The following is a 22,436-nucleotide window of genomic DNA, read 5'->3' as shown; positions in this document are numbered from 1 at the left end:
CGCAAGGAAACAGACAAAAGAATGGCCCAACCCACCCACATACACATGTATATACATAAACGCCCACACACGAACATATACATTTCAATGTATACATACATGTACATACACGTCCGTGTATGTACATGTATATATATATATATATATATACATGTATATGTATATATATATATATATAATATATATATATATACATGTATATGTATATATATATATATACATGTATATGTATATATATATATATATATAATATATATATATTTCTTTCTTTTTCTTTCGTACTATTCGCCATTTCCCGCAATAGCGAGGTAGCGTTAAGAACAGAGGACTGGGCCTTTGAGAGAATATCCTCACCTGGCCCCCTTCTCTGTTCCTGTTTCTGCATATATATATATTTATATATTATATATATATATACATGTATATGTATATATATATATATACATGTATATGTATATATATATATATTATATATATATATATACATGTATATGTGGGTGGGTTGGGCCATTCTTTGTCTGTTTCCTTGCGCTACCTCACTAACGCAGGAGACAGCAACAAAGCAAAATAAAAAAAGAAAAAAAAAAAAAAATACCCATTTTTGCTTTGCAAGATAATGTTCTCAGCCTTCCACACATTTTTCAATGCTCCCAGAACTTTCCCCCATCCCCCACCCTGTGACTCACTTCTGCTTCCATGGTTCCATCTGCTGCCACATCCACTGCCTGATATCTAAAACACTTCACTTCCTCCAGTTTTTCTCCTTTCAAACTAACCTCCTAATTGACTTGTCCCTCAACCCTACTGAACATAATAACTTGCTCTTATTCACATTTACTCTCAGCTTTCTTCTTTCACACATTGTACCAAACTCAGTCACCACTTCTGCAGTTTCTCATCCGAATCAGCCACCAGCGCTGTATCATCAGCAAACAACAACTATCTCACTTCCCAAGTCCTCTCATTGACAACAGACTGCATACTTGCCCTCTCTCCAAAACTTTTGCTTTCACCTCCCTAAACAAATTAAACAACCATGGAGACATCACACACCCTTGCCGCAAACCAACATTCACTGAGAACCAATCACTTTCCTCTCTTCCTGCTCAAACACATGCCTACATTCTCGATATAAAAACTTTTCACTGCCTGCAGCAACGTGCTTCCCACCCCATATACTCTTAATACCTTGCACAGAGCATCTCTGTCAACTATATATATATATATACATGTATATGTATATATATATATATACATGTATATGTATATATATATATATAATATATATATATATACATGTATATGTATATATATATATATATACATGTATATGTATATATATATATATATATATATATATACATGTATATGTATATATATATATATACATGTATATGTATATATATATATATATACATGTATATGTATATATATATATATATAAATATAATATATATATATATATTATATATATATATATATACATGTATATGTATATATATATATATATAATATATATATATATACATGTATATGTATATATATATATAATATATATATATATATACATGTATATGTGGGTGGGTTGGGCCATTCTTTGTCTGTTTCCTTGCGCTACCTCACTAACGCAGGAGACAGCAACAAAGCAAAATAAAAAAAGAAAAAAAAAAAAAAAAAAAAAAAAAAAAAAAAAAAAAAAAAAAAAAAAAAAAAATACCCATTTTTGCTTTGCAAGATAATGTTCTCAGCCTTCCACACATTTTTCAATGCTCCCAGAACTTTCCCCCATCCCCCACCCTGTGACTCACTTCTGCTTCCATGGTTCCATCTGCTGCCACATCCACTGCCTGATATCTAAAACACTTCACTTCCTCCAGTTTTTCTCCTTTCAAACTAACCTCCTAATTGACTTGTCCCTCAACCCTACTGTACAAAATAACCATTGCTCTTATTCACATTTACTCTCAGCTTTCTTCTTTCACACATTGTACCAAACTCAGTCACCAGCTTCTGCAGTTTCTCATCCGAATCAGCCACCAGCGCTGTATCATCAGCAAACAACAACTATCTCACTTCCCAAGTCCTCTCATTGACAACAGACTGCATACTTGCCCTCTCTCCAAAACTTTTGCTTTCACCTCCCTAAACAAATTAAACAACCATGGAGACATCACACACCCTTGCCGCAAACCAACATTCACTGAGAACCAATCACTTTCCTCTCTTCCTGCTCAAACACATGCCTACATTCTCGATATAAAAACTTTTCACTGCCTGCAGCAACGTGCTTCCCACCCCATATACTCTTAATACCTTGCACAGAGCATCTCTGTCAACTATATATATATATATACATGTATATGTGGGTGGGTTGGGCCATTCTTTGTCTGTTTCCTTGCGCTACCTCACTAACGCAGGAGACAGCAACAAAGCAAAATAAAAAAAGAAAAAAAAAAAAAAAAATACCCATTTTTGCTTTGCAAGATAATGTTCTCGCCTTCCACACATTTTTCAATGCTCCCAGAACTTTCGCCCCCTCCCCCACCCTGTGACTCACTTCTGCTTCCATGGTTCCATCTGCTGCCACATCCACTGCCTGATATCTAAAACACTTCACTTCCTCCAGTTTTTCTCCTTTCAAACTAACCTCCTAATTGACTTGTCCCTCAACCCTACTGTACATAATAACCTTGCTCTTATTCACATTTACTCTCAGCTTTCTTCTTTCACACATTGTACCAAACTCAGTCACCAGCTTCTGCAGTTTCTCATCCGAATCAGCCACCAGCGCTGTATCATCAGCAAACAACAACTATCTCACTTCCCAAGTCCTCTCATTGACAACAGACTGCATACTTGCCCCTCTCTCCAAAACTTTTGCTTTCACCTCCCTAAACAAATTAAACAACCATGGAGACATCACACACCCTTGCCGCAAACCAACATTCACTGAGAACCAATCACTTTCCTCTCTTCCTGCTCAAACACATGCCTTACATTCTCGATATAAAAACTTTTCACTGCCTGCAGCAACGTGCTTCCCACCCCATATACTCTTAATACCTTGCACAGAGCATCTCTGTCAACTATATATATATATATATATATATATATATATATATATATATATATATATATATATATTTCTTTCTTTTTCTTTCGTACTATTCGCCATTTCCCGCAATAGCGAGGTAGCGTTAAGAACAGAGGACTGGGCCTTTGAGAGAATATCCTCACCTGGCCCCCTTCTCTGTTCCTGTTTCTGCATATATATATATTAAGGTATTAAGAATATATGGTGTGGGAGGCAAGTTGTTTGAAGCAGTGAAAAGTTTTTATCGAGGATGCAAGGCATGTGTACGTGTAGGAAGAGAGGAAAGTGATTGGTTCTCAGTGAATGTAGGTTTGCGGCAGGGGTGTGTGATGTCTCCATGGTTGTTTAATTTGTTTATGGATGGGGTTGTTAGGGAGGTGAATGCAAGAGTTTTGGAAAGAGGGGCAAGTATGAAGTCTGTTGTGGATGAGAGAGCTTGGGAAGTGAGTCAGTTGTTGTTCGCTGATGATACAGTGCTGGTGGCTGATTCATGTGAGAAACTGCAGAAGCTGGTGACTGAGTTTGGTAAAGTGTGTGAAAGAAGAAAGTTAAGAGTAAATGTGAATAAGAGCAAGGTTATTAGGTACAGAAGGGTTGAGGGTCAAGTCAATTGGGAGGTAAGTTTGAATGGAGAAAAACTGGAGGAAGTAAAGTGTTTTAGATATCTGGGAGTGGATCTGGCAGCGGATGGAACCATGGAAGCGGAAGTGGATCATAGGGTGGGGGAGGGGGCGAAAATTCTGGGAGCCTTGAAGAATGTGTGGAAGTCGAGAACATTATCTTGGAAAGCAAAAATGGGTATGTTTGAAGGAATAGTGGTTCCAACAATGTTGTATGGTTGCGAGGCGTGGGCTATGGATAGAGTTGTGCGCAGGAGGATGGATGTGCTGGAAATGAGATGTTTGAGGACAATGTGTGGTGTGAGGTGGTTTGATCGAGTAAGTAACGTAAGGGTAAGAGAGATGTGTGGAAATAAAAAGAGCGTGGTTGAGAGAGCAGAAGAGGGTGTTTTGAAATGGGTGAAAGGTATGCAAGGAATAGACGGAATTGGAACAATGTGGTATACCTGGGTCAACGTGCTGTCAATAGATTGAACCAGGGCATGTGAAGTGTCTGGGGTAAACCATGGAAAGTTCTGTGGGGCCTGGATGTGGAAAGGGAGCTGTGGTTTCGGTGCATTATTACGTTACAGCTAGAGACTGAGTGTGAATGAATGTGGCCTTTGATGTCCTTTCTTAGCGCTACGTCGCACACATGAGGGGGGAGGGGGTTGTTATTTCATGTGTGGCGAGGTGGCAATGGGAATGAACAAAGGCAGACTATGAATTATGTACATTTGTTTATATATGTATATGTCTGTGTGTTTATATCTGTATATGTTGAGATGTATAGGTATGTATATTTGTGTGTGTGGACGTGTATGTATATACATGTATATGTGGGTGGGTTGGGCCATTCTTTTGTCTGTTTCCTTGCGCTACCTCACTAACGCAGGAGACAGCAACAAAGCAAAATAAAAAAAGAAAAAGAAATAATTGGCACAGGGGCCTGGAGTACCTGCTGTTGATGGTGCTAGGAGGCATGATGAGGTATAAGGCATTCTGGGAGGATGGAAGCCCTCTCCCTCTCCCCAACAATCATATATCTACTACATAGATATTTGTAGAGCTTTCATTATAGATTTTAATTAATTTACATAAATCAGTCTTGTAAAGTGCTTCTGTATGAAGCAAAACTGCTACTGGCTTCATTCTTGTCATGAGTTAGTCTTGGGAAATCTGTCTAGCTATATTTATATTTCTGATGCCTGTTCCCTCCTAAAACTTCCATCAAGGGGGTAGCCATGGCAAGAGTAGCCACATATCCCTGTCCTTACATGCCTCCCTCGTATGCACTATTCCATCTATTCCACCATTTCTCCCTCCAGTATTCTTCCACTTTATTTCGCCATGTCACAAGTGGTCTTCTTCTCACATCAACCCTTTAATTGCACTATCATACACTCTCCTTGTAAACTTATAGTTTTGTATTCTTTCCAAATGCCCTAACCACCTCAAACTATTACGTTTCACCCACTCTTCCACTCGACAGGTCCTTCCCTTTGCATTCCCTGCCATACCACATCTCTTGTACATACCTTCATTTCTTTCGATATAGATAGATAGCTTTTATAGGTGTAGAAGTTTTTGTTTCACTTTAACACACTGGATATTGATAAAAAAAAAAAAGGTGGGGGAGGGGGGAAGGTTGCATAAGTTGTGTGTACACTTCATCCACCCCACTGAACTGATGATGAACAAAGGTATGTAAAGGAGTGAGATAAAAGGCAGAGAGAGGGAAGAAAGTGTGTTTATAACTAAAAGTAATGTGTCCTGGAGGGAAGAGAATGAGGGTACTGTAGTGAAGTCAGAAAGTAACAAGACAGGAAAGAATGCTAGAGGTCAGGGACAGAAAATAGGGTAGGGGGACTGACATAAAGAGGAGCTTCTGAGAATAAAGGAGAGAGAATGAGGCTGAGGGCTTGGGAAAGAAGCCCAGATGAAATTGTCGAGAACCTGAAAAATTTTGGATAGGGGGTGCCTCCATGCACTGCTTTCTTGGTTTTAGGTCACCAGGGATTATTATACCAAAGTCTTTTTCCTTTTTTACATTTTGCAGTTCAACAGAATTCATACTGTAGCTCATCTTTTTGGTTTTACAAACAATAAACAAAACTTTGCAATTGTCAGTATTTGCAACCTGTGAGCCCAGTTTAACAGCTTGAAGTTGCAGATATTCAAGTTCATTTGTAGATTTATTTCATGCTTTAGCATCATCTGCAAATTTTGATGGCTTAAATAGCAGCCCATTATTAACATCATTGACATGTATGGGAAAGAGAACTACTCCTAAGACTGATCCCTGTAGCTCACCATTTTATGATGTGTAACCATTCTGAGGCTTGACACTTAATCATACATCTTTTTTATTGCCATTCCACTGGATTCTTATCCACCAGAGTACAACCCCATCAGTACCATAAACCTTAACTTTTGCTAGTAGCCTTTGATGAAGAACCTTATTGAATGGTTTTTGAAAACCTAGATAGATGACATCAGCTGTTTTACTTTCATCATCATGTTTATTCTTTCATAAATAGAAGTCAAGTAGGTTTGTCAAGACATGAGTGATTCCAGTGAAAACCATGCTGAGAATCATTTACTAAATGGTGTACAATTTTGTCTCAAAAGATGGTTTCCATAAGTTTTCCAATTGCAGACCTTAAGCTAATTGTATGATAATTTCTAGGCAGAGAATTATTGTCTTTTTTGAATATCCTTGTTAAATTGGCTAGCTTCTATTCTTCTGGAATTTTCCCATGACAGGTGAAATTGAATAAAGCACTCAAGGGCTTAACTATTTCATTTTTCACCTCAGGGAGGTAGCCATGGCAAAAGTCCCCACAACTGCTGAACTCCAGTGTGCTGCTTCTTATCCTTTATTGTCTCACCCTTAACAGGCCTTTGACAGAGGGCAACTCCAGCACAGTGTTTTCAGAGGCTCATACTGAATGTTTCTACCTAATATCCTTGCCTAATGTTCAAATCTAATAATTCTACCTGATGCTCCCAGCTAATGCTCCTATCTATTACTTACACCTAATGTTCCTATCTACCTCTTCTTTCTGTTGCTCCTACCATTTTGCCAAATGTCAGTGTTGGAAAATGTAGAGTTGCAAAGAATGAGTTGTGTTGTCAAGTGTTATTAGTGACAAGGAGAGATTGTATGTTTGTGGACAGAATACAATCTCTCCTTGTCACACGCTTTCACTGTCTTCGGATAAAACATACCAGCGCCTGTCGATAGTGTGTCTTCAACTTCTGTTATTATTTCACGTCTTTTATCAATGAAACTGGATTTAGGACACTGTATATTTGTATTTTCGATTGTAAATAGAGATACAAAAATATCTTGATATTTTTGCCATGGTTTTGTTGTCTTGAACTAAGTCATAGTTTTCTGTAATTAATGGATCAGTTGATTGGGCAATGACTCTTGTGCTTCTTACATAACTATAAAACTTCTTTGGATTTCTTTTGCTATTTTTGGCAATATATACTTCTTACTAATCTTTACTTTGTTGTATAAGTCTCAATTTCTCTAAGCAAATTTACATGTTGGTTGATTATATTGGTCTTCTTGAGCTCCTTCTAAACTGTTTTCTTAGACAACAATTTCTTTATTTCTTCGTTCTGCCACCTCACTGTCAGTGGGCTGAACTGAGACACATGAAGAATTTAGGGGAAATCATAGATATGTCTGAGAGACTTGGTGGGACTCTGGTTTTGATGACAGCTAGAGGATAATGTGAGCAAATTAGGCCATTCTTTGTTCTTAGTTCATTTCTGCTGGTGTAGGAAATAGGAAACGCATGAAAAAATAATTTTCTAGATAAGATTGAAGATCTGTAACTTTTAAAAGTTCACCAAATTATGGTATTTGTTATATTAATATCACTTTTTACGGCTTCCTTTGTGATAAAATGCAAGGGGCTCACATTAAAGGTTGTGCCCCTTGCAGGCTCCAGGTAATGCACATCTGTGCTAAACATAAGGTTGAACCAGTGCACTGGTATTTCTATTGTACTTTTTTATGTCATACACAGGCTCACCCTGATCTTGATTTCTTTGGTGCATTTCACTTTTTACCCAACACATCCTACTCTTGTCAAAATTAGCTTTCCCTTTGAGGAATCTTCGTTATTTTCACAAAAATTCCTATTCTTTTATGCTCTGCATGTGTTACTTCTGAAGCAGCAGTGATATCTGCATCTCCTATTTGATCACTGTCAATGGTTTTTCGGGTTAGCGATGTGTGAAGTCCAGTGGTGTTTTGAGCCTTTGTTTCCATTTTTTTTTTCTTTTTTTTGTGGATGAGGGGAATGCCAGATATGATAAAGAGTTGATGGAAATAGCTGCTTCAGTATCTTCAAAGTTGGGTAGGACTTATTTAACATAAAAATGTGCTACTTAAATTTTGAAGATATAACTTTTGGAAGTTGTTTGATGGAAAGAAAGTTTCTCCTCATGTAATTCCTCCCATAGATTGATTGTTCCTAATGGGAACATAATATTTGATTTGCTGAAGTTAATATATTAGGTCATGGAAAGCAAGATGTTGATGGATATAATCAGAATCCTCAAGAAAGTAGTTAACAAATTTGATGTGTCCTCAATGAAATCTTGCTATCAGACATTTGGCATGGTGTAGACAGGAAAACCTGAGATATACATCATAAAGTAACTGAGAAAGATGCAGTGTAGGTGCTGTCTTGCATAATTTTGAACTATCAAAATTTGCCTGTCTTTTGTTACTTGTGTATTTTCTGTTTGTAGGTGTTGTCATTGACTACAGATTGATAAAAAGTATTTTTTAAGTAATTCCTAAAGTACATGCCAGTTCTGGTAAATTAGAAACTTCAAGTAGATAGGATAACTTTTTACCATCTAAAAATGAACAGGTACATGAGTTTTTTTATTGCTTAATCACTCATGTGTAAAATAAAACACCTACTACTATTGCTTTTTATTGTTCTGATACAAATCATTATCTACAAGTGGTACGATGTGGCATGTCTTATTTAGTAATTATGGTAATAATAATAATAATAATATTAATGATAACCATAATGGCAATAATGATCATCATGATAACTTGCACTCCATAAGATCCACACACATGGAAAAAGACGTCCCCATTGATATCTGGCACGTCCTAGTGCACTATGGTACCCTCCCGGGCGATATGTTGACACGCGTCCTCTGCCCGGGCCACCACCACCCCTGTGGGCCACTGGGGTGGCAGCTGGGGTCCACCCTTATAGTGGGCAGGCCGGTGCGGGCCGGGCTCTTGACACGGGCCGGCTGGGCAGCTCACCGATGGCTGGGCAGCAGGCACTAGCTTGAAGCCTAGCCGGACACTTTCTCTGTAGCAATTCAAGTAAAATAAAGTTTTGGGTTGTTAACTTGGTGAATAACATGGGGCAAACAAAAATAGCAAGAGTGAACAAGCAAACCGAGCCCTAAATCCTGATGATGGGCTACGGCGGTCCCTCCCACAGGCCAGCAGAACCCAACCAGGAGTAAATGGCAGTTGGTTGGCCAGGCGCGGGCCGGGCTGCTGGCTTTTTTATAACAAGCAAGAGGGATTGCTGCTGTAACACCTGGCCCGACCCACACCGAGCCCCAGACAGCAGTGATGTGCGCTCCCAGCAGTCTTGAGCCTTCTTACGCAGCTTTGAAAGCACGAGTTTTGCCACATGGAGTGCGGTCCTGCATGTGGGGCGGCCCGGTGCAGCCTAACCTGATTCAGGTAGGGCCGCCGGGTCGCAGGCTGATAGTCAGCGCAGCCATGGACACTCCGTTGTCACGATCGAGGCTCCCAGAGCGGCCCGCCCAGCTTGGTGGTGGCAGCCTGGGTCGCCCCAAGGAGTTACTCACTCTTAGGAAAACACTGGTGCAGAAAAGCTGCTGTTTGTGACAACCAGTGTCCAGGGCAACATGGGTGTGATATGCATCATTCACGATTGGTTTATGGAACTGGTCAAAACAAGAGAGGGACAATGGATGTTCATCTTCGGCTGGAATGTAATGCATGAAACTTCACCTGTGGGCAGTATGTTTGCTTCATTTAATATTAAGCTTATATTCCTTGTAGTGCTTTTTGTTCTAATCCTGGGTGCAATTAGATAAAACCAAAAGCTTCACAGGCAAAACAAACATGTTAGAGGTATACACACAAATTTGGGCAACACAACAAGAGGGCAAGACTCAGTGGGACTTAAAGTGCATCAGACACTGATCAACAGGGACAATGCACAGACCTGTACAGTTATTAGTCAATTTTTGTAAGCCACATTTTCGGTGCCCTGAGATCTTTCAAGCTTCCACGTGAAGAGTTGTCAAGACTCAAGAGCATACAAAATAGCATTGTTACCCCGATCCACAGAGCGCCGTCCCTCCAAAGAGAAGTTAAGAAAGCCTCCTCTAAGCAGGAACTTGGGCACTACCATAACTCCGACACAGACGGTCGTACCATGACAAAGACTTAGTACTGGTATTCCACATAGTGGAGGTCTACTTTGCCGGTACTAAACTGCTACTGAGAACTGCTCCTGCTGTATCTTCTGCTCAGTCAGAAGCTAACCTCTTACAAATGCATCTAGCGAAATTCACACTACAATTATATCGGAAATGCATTTGAGGAACTTTCTTAAACCTACTGCTATGTAGTGCCTCACAAGCGGGGTTATTTACAGCATGTTGTGGATAATATGACTGGATGTCATGGCAGCTAGCAATTTGATCAACTGTACTATTTATACATATGTAGATCGGGGGAAAAATTTTGATTTGAGATTTTGATAACACTTTCTAGGTGGGCACCATATCATCTCGGCATCATACGAGGACACGAGTGGTAGTTAAGATGAAACTTGAAACTGAGTTTATGTAAAAGAACTGAACAAGCAACAATTCGAATTAAACATGTTAAACTCATACTTGTAGAAATCATACGTGACACACCGTAGTTGTACAACAATCTGTAACAATTTTTGTTTGTATCAGTGACAAGGTCCATTTGAAATCCGTCCACCAGCATTCTTGGGGCTGCGACCGATGGCGTTTGACAGTGATTTTACATGTTGATACTGCATATATGGTTTGTAACTGTTGGTTCAGTGATACATGCAATAAAACATTTGCTCATGTAAATTGAAGTGAGCATTCTGAGGTTTCCAATTTTTTTTTTTTTTATGATGGGAGGGTAAGCACTGCATCATTTTCTATAACTAGTCCTACTTTGGCATTACAGAAAACGGATCAAGCAGATAGCGCTGGTGGAAGGTAAACCATACGAACCTTGGGGGATACATGGTCGCAATAACAAGGCACGAGGTGGTGGCTAGGAAGGCACAGTATGAACCGTGACCAGGACCTTCTAGCAGTGCCGCCACAGAAAAAATACCATGAAAACCTCAGGTTTTTGATGTTCTTGTTTTACACGTTATCACTTAATGTCTTTTTCAGATCTAAGGAGCTATAGTTCATCGCGGCCAAATGTGTTGTTTCATTGTATCCTGCGTTGTGTGGGGACTTGCCAAGGTTAGTGACACAACTGCCTTGTAATAGATTCACCACTGAAGCTTGTGTAGGACTGATGAGGGTGGTGACAAAGTGTGCGCAATTTAGGTAACAACCGGTTGTATCACATTTTCTGCGCAGCACTAAGGGGACAAGCACCACCAGTCACAGCGCAGGTTTACCACTCAAGCCTCGCACACTCAACACTGATGTTGACTGTTAATAGAAATGGACATGAAATACACACTAGTAAACACAGAGATGTTCCCTTTTTTACCATGAGAAAGTAACTGCACATTCCATGGATCACTATATCACTTTGGAATGAGATGGCTTGGCAGTGTTATAACACGTTGAAAATGAACTAATATGCTCAAAGAAAAAGTAAAATTACAAAGTCTAAACTATGGCGTACAACTGACACAACCATGAAGTGTGAATTGAGAAAGTGGATGAGGTGGCTGGCTCTAAGATGGATTGTAGTGTAGAGAGATGAGATGCAACTACTGGCTAGGTAATTATTTACATGGACAACAGCTACATGACTTATGAGATGATAGTAAATTTACAGTTTGTAAGATGTATTCAAGTGTGGATGTGTTGCAGGTGGGTGAATGTACATCAGATGTACGCCAAAAAGCCTAAGTTAAAGCGCATTAACATCTCAACATTACCTTGTCATACTTAACTTTTCAAAATGAAATATCCTCCATTGCCATGAAAAAAATATCTGATGAGATGTGTTTTTGATACGGTAGATTCATCAGTTCACTGAACTTTTTATAAGTAGTTCCTCAGGAAAAGGTGAAAATGCTGATATTCCTCCAATTCTGTGCTGTTGTGACTTAAATTTTGTATTCAGTTTCATGTTATTCTAGTGCTGTTACTGTAGGTGAACTACTGCACAAGGCTGTTGGTTAGCTAAGTATTCTGAATGTGATTGATAACTAAACAGAGGCTTAATTCTACTGTCTTTTCAGTTAGAGCTTCATTTACTTTTAACTTCAATGTGAACCTCAAGATTAACTATTTATTATTTACCCAAGCTGTGGTAATTGATGAAGTGGGAGCCCATTTGTATTGATATAGCAGGAGTACCCTGGAGTGGCCAACACTTGAGGAAACCCTAAGTATGGCTACGAGTCATCAGAGAATTGCCAGTGTAGCTCTACAATGTTGTGTGGTGCAAAGTTGCCAGACAGCAAACATCATGGTGCAGTTTGTGCGAGGCCCTGAGCAGCAATGTGCACCCATGCCTGCCCGTGGATGTAAAGAACTGTTTACCTACAGTGTGTATAACAGTGTGGTGGAGTCATAGACTAAATCAACAGAAAGGCACAACAAGCAAGATGGGAAAACTATCTCCAGTTTCATGGTCATAGATGCCCTAAGCACACTTAAATGTGGATCACCTGTTGTGATGCATGCATCAACTTTACTACCTCATATACATTTACATAGAAAGTTAGGTGTGCTTTGAGCTACTTGATGATTTGGGTGGTAGTCCTGCCATCTTTACAAATGGATGTCATTAAAATAGAGTAAGTAACTGTAACAGTATGGCTGTGGGAGCACAGGCCGCCTGTTTTGCTGTCCTCACCAACAGCCAATGTGGCACCAACTGCAGAACATTACATTCATTTCAATTATTATTGTCAAATTTAAAATAAGAACATGTATTGACATCTTTCATCTTCTCTAGAGGAGGAGGAGGTGGGGGCAGACAGCAATACGCAGGGCGCCATCCCGGGTTCCCAACATTAACCCACAACTCGGTACTCTTCCTTCCTCGACAAGGTAATAACAGTAACAAAAAATAGTGCTGTAGTACCAGTAGTTATCCTTAGTGTAACAGTTGTCGCACTAGAATAAGAAGGGTTATATTACAGCTCATCGGGTCAAACAGTCATGTTAATGGTATTATTATCATTATAAGGTGCATTTACAGAGGTGGCAGTGCATAGATGTTATTGAAGAACTCTCTACAAAAAAGTAATTATTGCTTTCTTTGTTAGATCACCATGCTACGACTTAGCCTTTAAAACTGAACTTAGGCTAGACACAGCGACTCATTGCAAAAAGTAATAGCATTTGATTGCCCAACCTACTAAACTTTTGGAATACTTAAGCAACTTAGCAACCTATAAGAGTATTAATCCCACTATCTAGTATAAACATAGTGATAAAAGGATTTGGTGCAGGATAATGATCAATGGCAGAGCTCTCATGATTAAAGAATACATAGATTACTGACTGTAAACAAATCTTTCAGTCCTTTGGCATGAGAACCAACCTACCCCAAAACTTACAATTTAACTTGAAAGCTTCACTAATCGTCCACACATCTAACCTGGTTGCAAGAGCGAGAATGAAATCAGACTTTGTGACCATTATGACAGGTTGCAGTAAAGCTCTTTTTCATACACACAAACAAGATAAAATGGGCCTTATTGCAATGCCGTCCAAGATACACAGTGGCTGACCCCACCATAAATTGAGCAGCATAAATCAAGAAGTTATGACCTAGTGGCTTAAGTGACTAGCAGAACACTACTGTACTTAGAACTACGCTTACTACCAATAAGATTTTAAAATTCGTCTGTATGGGAGCTGACCAATCATCAATAGTTTGTAGAACTTTTAAAAGAGTTCTTCAAAATGTTAGAGAAAACTATCTTATTATAATATATATATTTCTTCTAAACTGCATAAAGTAAAAATTTTATTTTGAAAATTCTACTCATATTCCATAAGTTAATAAATCCGTCAAATAATGCCACACCGAATGAGGAGTCCTGGAGGCTAGAAAACAGGTTATTTACAAATGTGGGAGCTAAAATAAGCTTAGATATTAAGCCAAAACTTTATGATTAAGGACAATAATTTTTTTTTTTGTAATTCTAGGAGCCAAAAAATGATTCTGTACACATACGATCCTGGAAAATATGAGAAACTGTGAACAAGGAAAGATTTTTAAGTGACCATAAACAATTGAGTCTAAACTGTAGATACTACAATGGGCAACACAGCTCAGCTAATATAGCTGAGTGAGTGCACCAGATGACCATATGGGTCATCGTTACCAGATGCACCAGAATCCCTTCATGCACTGTTATCCCCCTCACCTCCGACCCATACCCTCAACACACTCCCTCAATTTGCGCTCAAAACAGTTGTGTTCTTTTAACAAACTTGCCACGGACCATAGGCTTTCTGAAAATACTTTTTTCCAGCATTAATCCACACATGAAATGTGAGTGAGGGCGCCGCATGTTGAATGCATGAGTGGGTGATGCATGAAGAAGGCATGGAAGGAACTGTGTGCTTGTGTAGTGGGACTTTGGCTCGCCCCTCTCTGCTGCACCCAGGACCATCTCCAGGCTCGCCCCACTGCTTGACACCACATTTTCAACCATTATTAACTTTGCCCACTCACCTTTTTCTTGTCTTAGAGTTTCATTTTAAACTACTAATAATAAGGAAAAATAGTTGTAATTTCTCAGGACAGTACTAACAGTAGCATATCTGTTGCTTTTTTCTTTTCCCAGAGCATTTTTTAAATGGTAAATGAGTTGGTGCACTACAAGCAACAGCAAAACAACAGTTATGGACATGGCTGTGGGCAGACTCAGTCTTACTTAGCCTGTCTCATCACCATCATCTTCCTTTGCACAATGAATAGAAATTCCTTGGATCATCAATTATTCTCACATATGTTATGAGTTTTCTGCTTCAAAATTTTTTGATCAGTCGCATTGAGTTCTCTGATGAGGTGTCTTTAAATAAATAATTTTTTCAATTATAGGTATCATATTTGAGCAACTAGAACACCTCTTGCATGAATCTACTAACGTGGTCTTCAAAACTTTCATCTTTAACAATGAAACCAGGATAATTTTATTTTAAATGTTTAGATCACCATAATTTATTTCTTGAACAAAGGAACCACCATAAATTTCATCTTTGAACAATGAGATATCCATAATTTTCACCTGGAATCATGGGATCATCATAATTTGCACACTGAATAGTTGGATAGCTGTAATTGTCATCTTGATCATCATTATTTTCTTGATCACTAATTTTCACCATCAGTGGGATCACTGTAATTTCATGAAATTCAGTCACTAAATTTTCCTTCAAGTAGGTGTCAGTAGAATGGATGCAAATGAGCATGCATTTCACCAGAATTTTCTTTTGAAGTGGGATGGGCAGACTTGTGATTGGCAGCTGAGTTAAGGACTTCCCAACAGCAGTGGTCCAGCTCATGTATTTGCATGTCTGCAAGTATGTTAAAACTGCTGCATGTTAAAACTGATGATGTATGGTTGTGTTTGCGTGTGTACGGTTCCCCACTGAGCACAGCCATTCTGTATATTGCCAACTGAGCCTACTTGCAATATTTTATTCTTTTCTTTGGATAGGATGTGGGGTTCTACTGTGGGGTTCACAACATTTTGCCAAGGTACAGGAGGGTATTACTAGTGACTGCATCATGTTTAGGCATAAGCTTATGTTTGGCAAATATTGGCTAGGCTGTGGTTGGGGTTGTTGCTGGCAACACTATATTAAACTGCAAATGAAGCTTATGGGTGGTAAAGCTGGGTAAAGCTATACTTAGTCTGTGGGTGGCAGTACTTTGGCTGGCTGTGGTGCTGTCAGCAATGTGTCAGGTTGATTGTGTAATGGGGATCGAACTGCTGTGGGGCTGGGCCAGGCTGGCTTTCAAGCTAGTAACTGTGTAACATTAACACACAGACTGGCTTTGAAACAACAACAACAACAACAACAAAAGGGGGGGGGGGGTAATGGCAGACTGGATAACAACATGTTCATGAGATAGCTGGTGAGCCAGCAATGTAGTGCCAAACTGTCAGCACTTTTTTTGGGTGGTTAAGTGCAGCACAGTGTGGCAGGTTGTTGTGGCCATGGGGCTGATGATGAGAGTGGCACGGGCATGGGACTGATGATGAGACTTGGATGGGTGTAGGGCTGATGATGAGATTGGTGGTGTGTTGTTGGAAGGACCCGGCACGGCAGCTTAGGAGGGGCGGCTTGGTCTCCGATGACCGGGACACTATCTGTGAAAAAAGGACTAGGTTACTACACCACATACCTCTTATTAATTTTATGCTGCTTGGGATACTAATAAATGATTAATGATAATATGAATAATAATGGTACAGAATATAAAAGATATATTTCGAGATGTAGCTTGCATAACATAAAATGTAATACATATTTGTTATAGTCCATAATTTTTAAAAACATTATCTCAAAATCACGTTCATCTTTTTGCAGCATTTTCACCACTGGAGGCACGGCACAGATGTGTGATGAGATGGCTGAAGAGTTGTTAAAATGGCAGCTAATGATGACTAAACTACCATTCTGCAGAAGTTTTTTGAATATATAAATTCATAATTTCACCAGTGCTGAGGATTATTATTTGAGTAGTTATAGTCAGTTGTTTGATAGACTTTTTATAGAATATTACCTGCTGTGTGAAGTTATAGTCTGTTGTTTGACTGACTTTTTAAAGAATATCTGCTGTGTGAAGTTACAGTCAATTGTTTGACTGACTTATTAAAGAATATTATCTGCTGTGTGTAGTTATTATCTGCTGTCTGAAGATGTAGGGTTATTAGTGGTATCGTACATTAAAAATTACCTGAGATTAGTGTACACATCTCATTCATATTTCTAATTAGAGCATTAGAGACCATTATTGTGTTGTTGCTTAAATTCAAGTATTAAAATAGCCATTTCATGTGTGTAAAAACAGGGTTGATACAGTTGTAGAAAAAGCTTTGAGACATAATAATTGATAGCCATATAGTCCAAGGCTATGGTACTTCATGTAGCAGAAAAACATGGTCTCCTTTGGTGTGGGAAGTTCCTTGATAAGATTGTACCATAGTGATACAGCCTTGCCAAGGTGTCTTTTCATTTGCAGTTAAACTTTTTGCAGGCACAAGCCCATGTCTTGCAACCATATAACATTGTTGGAACCACTATTCCTTCAAATGTACCCAATTTTGCTCTCTGAGATAATGTTCTCGCCTTCCTCACTTCCTCTTCCATGGTTCCATCTGCTGTAGTGTCCACTCCCAGATATCTAAAGCACTCCACTTCCTCTGCTTTTTCTCCATTCAAACTTACATCCCAGTTAACTTGTCCCTCAACCCTACTGAACCTAATAACTTTGCTCTTATTCATATTTATTAACAACTTTCCTCTTTCACACGCTTTACCAAACTCAGTCACCAACTTATGCAGTTTCTCACCTGAATCAGCCACCAGCACTGTATCATCAGCGAACAACAATTGACTCACTTTCCAAGCTCTCTCATCAAGAACAGACTGCATACTTGCCCCTCTCTCCAAAACTCTTGCATTCATCTCCCTAACAATCTCACTTGGAACCAATCACTTTCCTCTCTTCCTACTGGTACACATGCCTTACATCCCTGGTAAAAACTTGTCACTGCTTCTAGCAACTTACCTCCAACACCATATACTCTTAAAACCTTCCACAAAGCGGCCTTCTCCAGATCCATAAATGCTACATACATATCCATGTTTTTCTAAGTATTTCTCACATACATTCTTCAAGGCAAACACCTGATCCATACATCCTCTACCACTTCTGAAACCACACTGCTCTTCCCAAATCTGATGCTCTGTACATGCCTTTACCTTCTCAAATAATTTCCCAGGAATACTCAAAAAACTTATGCCTCTGTAATTTGAACACTCACCCTTATCTCCTTTGCCTTTGTACTCTGGCACTATGCATGCATTCCGCCAATCCTCAGGCACTTCACCATGATCCATAGCTACATTGAATATCCTTACCAACCAATCAACAACACTACAATGTAACAGAAACCTCCAGCAGCCAGGATCGAATCTGGGACCCCTTTTAGTAGTGATAATAGCCTAGCCATAATGCTCTTTCCTGCAATGCAGGGGTCCCAGGTGCGATCCTGGCTGTTGTAGGTTATATGGTAGGGCATGCTCACATACACTATTTACGTGTTGTACAGTTAGATTCTCTAACGTGCTATCTGCTGGTTGCATGAACTTATGAGAAATAACCAGTGGAGACCCTGTTGCTCCAATGTGAGACGAAGGGTATTCGATTACATAATATATATATATATATATATATATATATATATATATATATATACCATCCCTGGGGATAGGGGGGAAAGAACACTTCCCATGTATTCCCTGCCTGTCGTAGAAGGCGACTAAAAGGGGAGGGAGCTGGTGGCTTGAAATCCTCCCCTCTCGTTTTTTTTTTAATTTTCCAAAAGAAGGAACAGAGAAGGGGGCCAGGTGAGGATATTCCCTCTAAGGCCCAGTCCTCTGTTCTTAACGCTACCTTGCTAACGCGAGAAATGGCGAATAGTATGAAAATATATATATATATATATATATATATATATATATATATATATATATATATATATATATATATCCCTGGGGTTAGGGGAGAAAGAATACTTCCCACGTATTCCCTGCGTGTCGTAGAAGGCGACTAAAAGGGGAGGGAGCGGGTGGCTGGAAATCCTCCCCTCTCTTTTTTTTTTCCAAAAGAAGGAACAGAGAAGGGGGCCAGGTTAGGATGTTCCCTCAAAGGCCCAGTCCTCTGTTCTTAACGCTACCTCACTAACGCGGGAAATGGCGAATAGTTTGAAAAAAAAAGAAATATATATATATATATATATATATATATATATATATATATATATATATATATATATATATATATATATATATGAAACATAAGTTCCCAAAGTTCAATTTCATGTAATCACATCATCAGGAGAGAGAAAAGAAGAAAAAAAAAATACAAGTCAGTTGATATACAATGTCTTTATTATATATCAACTGACTTGTTTCTTGTAACTCCCCTGATGATGATTGTATGGTATCCTTGGGGCATGTTGGAAAATTAAATTGTCTAAAATTGAGACATGATAATGGGGTATGAATAACCTTTCCCCCAATATATATATCTACAAATTTACTATTTTTATTTAAGATTTGGTAGTTAAAAGACACACCTTGGAGCATATTAGTCTGAAATTTTCGCCAAAATATAGTGATTAAAATAGTGTTAAATTTCTCAACAGATCGCAGCACATTTGATGAAAAATACCAGTGTTATAGCCCCAGGGCATGTTGCAGTCCGAAATTTCGCCAAAAATTTGGTATTTCAAACGTGACACCTGTGTTATAGCCTCGGGGCAAATTGGAGTGTTAAACTTCTCAACAGATGGCAGCACATTTGATGGAAAACACCCGTGTTATAGCCCCGGGGCATGTTGCAGTCCAAAATTTCACCAAAAATTTGGTATTTCAAATGCGACACCTGTGTTATAGCCTCGGGGCAAATTGGAGTGTTAAACTTCTCAACAGATGGCAGCACATTTGATGGAAAACACCCGTGTTATAGCCCCGGGGCATGTTGCAGTCCGAAATTTTGCCAAAAATTTGGTATTTCAAATGTGACACCTGTGTTATAGCCTCGGGGCAAATTGGAGTGTTAAACTTCTCAACAGATGGCAGCACATTTGATGAAAAACACCCGTGTTATAGCCCCGGGGCATGTTGCAGTCCAAAATTTCACCAAAAATTTGGTATTTCAAATGCGACACCTGTGTTACAGCCTCGGGGCAAATTGGAGTGTTAAACTTCTCAACAGATGGCAGCACATTTGATGGAAAACACCCGTGTTATAGCCCCGGGGCATGTTGCAGTCCGAAATTTTGCCAAAAATTTGGTATTTCAAACGTGACACCTGTGTTATAGCCTCGGGGCAAATTGGAGTGTTAAACTTCTCAACAGATGGCAGCACATTTGATGAAAAACACCCGTGTTATAGCCCCGGGGCATGTTGCAGTCCAAAATTTCACCAAAAATTTGGTATTTCAAATGCGACACCTGTGTTATAGCCTCGGGGCAAATTGGAGTGTTAAACTTCTCAACAGATGGCAGCACATTTGATGAAAAACACCAGTGTTATAGCCCCAGGGCATGTTGCAGTCCAAAATTTTGCCAAAAATTTGGTATTTCAAACGCGACACCTGTGTTACAGCCTCGGGGCAAATTGGAGTGTTAAACTTCTCAACAGATGGCAGCACATTTGATGAAAAACACCCGTGTTATAGCCCCAGGGCATGTTGCAATCTGAAATTTTGCCAAAAATTTGGTATTTCAAATGTGACACCTGTGTTATAGCCTCAGGGCAAATTGGAGAGAAATTTCTCAACAGATGGCAGCACATACACTTTTTTTTTTTTTTTGGCCCAAAGGGCATTTTGCAGAACAAAATTTCATAAAGTCCTTTCAACATGTTTGAGGGTGCAATTTCTAACCCTGTCTCTGATACTTTCCAGAAATATAAGATTTTTTTTATATAAATAGGTGTTAAAATCTCAGAGATTTTGTGTACCTTTATTTTGTATGAACCTTCAAAATATTCTTGCTTGATCTAGAATATTTCACAAGAAAAACTTGTGAAATTTGTGCTCCCATTTATTTGCTCTTGTAGAACTAATATTTGGTGTAGTACACTAGACAAAGTACTTCCACTTAAGTCCAAAAGTAATAGCTTTACTGTGGGGCAACCACGTAGCGTCAGTGATGGCTTACAATGTCCTTTTCTTTTCATGGCCAGGTGCACCATTTTAATTAAAATGAATGCTTTTATTTAAAAGCATTCATTCCATATAAAATTATGACATCCCCCCCCCCCCCCCCCCGTAAACTTGAAACTTCATTTACCTTCTTCCAAAACATCTTTTTATTCTCCCTAAAGTTCAATGATACTCTCTCACTTCAACTCTGATTTGCCTTCTTTTTCAAACCTTGCATCTTCCTCTTGACCTCCTCTTACTTTCATTTATACATCTCCCAGTCATTTGCACTCCTTCCTACAATAATATTGTAATTGTATATATATTATACTTGACTGCAGTTTCCTGCGTCACACAGGTAGTGTGATGCAGGAAACAAAGAAATAACCATACACTCATAAACGTCCATGTAGGGTGTTTTGGTCGAGGTGGTGTGCAAAGTAAGAGGGTTAAGGGAAAATGATTTGGTAAACAGAGAAGAGGTAGTAAGAGCATTGCGGAAGATGAAGGGGGTGACTTGTATTGTTGACTGATTGGTAAGGTTATTTAATGTATGTATGATTCATGGTGAAGTGCCTGAGGATTGGCAGAATGCTTGCATAGTGCCATTGTGCAAAGGTGAGTGCTCAAATTACAGAGATATAAGATTGTTGAGTATTCCTGGGAAATTATATGGGAGGGTATTGACTGAGAGGGTGAAGGCATGTACAGAGCATCAGATTGGGGGAAGAGCAGTGTGGTTTCACAAGTGGTAGAGGATGTGTGGATCAGGTGTTTGCTTTGAAGAATGTATGTGAGAAATACTTAGAAAAACAAGTGGATTTGTATGTAGCATTTATGGATCTGGAGAAGGCAGATGACAGAGTTGATAGAGATGCTCTGTGGAAGGTATTAAGAATACATAGTGTGGGAGGCAAGTTGTTAAAAGCAGTGAAAAGTTTTTAACGAGGATGTAAGGCATGTGTACGTGTAGGAAGAGAGGAAAGTGATTGGTTCTCAGTGAATGTAGGTTTGTGGCAGGGGTGTGTGATGTCTCCATGGTTGTTTAATTTGTTTATGGATGGGGTTGTTAGGGAGGTGAATGCAAGAGTTTTGGAAAGAGGGGCAAGTATGCAGTCTGTTGTGGATGAGAGAGCTTGGGAAGTGAGTCAATTGTTGTTCGCTGATGATACAGCACTGGTGGCCGATTCATGTGAGAAACTGCAGAAGCTGGTGACTGAGTTTGGTAAAGTGTGTGAAAGAAGAAAGCTGAAAGTAAATGTGAATAAGAGCAAGGTTATTAGGTACAGTAGGGTTGAGGGTCAAGTCAATTGGGAGGTAAGTTTGAATGGAGAAAAACTGGAGGAAGTGAAGTGTTTTAGATATCTGGGAGTGGATTTGGCAGCGGATGGAACCATGGAAGCGGAAGTGAATCATAGGGTGGAGGAGGGGGTGAAAATTCTGGGAGCATTGAAGAATGTGTGGAAGTCGAGAACATTATCTCGGAAAGCAAAAATGGTTATGTTTGAAGGAATAGCGGTTCCAACAATGTTGTATGGTTGCAAGGCGTGGGCTACAGATAGAGTT

General features: G+C 39.2%; 2 protein-coding genes across 11 annotated transcripts in view; one reads left to right on the top strand and one right to left on the bottom strand.

Annotated features, from left to right (window-relative positions):
* LOC139761638 (thyroid hormone receptor alpha-like) overlaps positions 1-16,820 on the top strand; it is a 69,792-nt gene extending 52,972 nt beyond the window's left edge. For 2 of the 4 annotated variants that reach the window (XR_011715572.1, XR_011715576.1), the window contains exons 8-9: positions 10,949-13,014; positions 16,519-16,820. The gene's annotated coding sequence lies outside the window, so the exon portion shown is untranslated. The remainder of the gene's footprint in view (positions 1-10,948; positions 13,015-16,518) is intronic. The other 2 variants (XR_011715574.1, XR_011715573.1) reach the window with 2 other exon arrangements.
* Positions 8,648-22,436, bottom strand: part of LOC139761635 (innexin shaking-B-like) — a 637,836-nt gene continuing 624,047 nt past the window's right edge. For all 7 annotated transcript variants that reach the window (XM_071685920.1, XM_071685918.1, XM_071685921.1 and 4 more), the window contains one exon: positions 8,648-16,298. The gene's annotated coding sequence lies outside the window, so the exon portion shown is untranslated. The remainder of the gene's footprint in view (positions 16,299-22,436) is intronic.

Source organism: Panulirus ornatus, chromosome 41 (assembly GCF_036320965.1).
Source record: "Panulirus ornatus isolate Po-2019 chromosome 41, ASM3632096v1, whole genome shotgun sequence".
NCBI lineage: Eukaryota > Metazoa > Arthropoda > Malacostraca > Decapoda > Palinuridae > Panulirus > Panulirus ornatus.
Note: the sequence above shows the minus strand (reverse complement) of the source record. Positions and strands in the feature narration are given on the sequence as shown.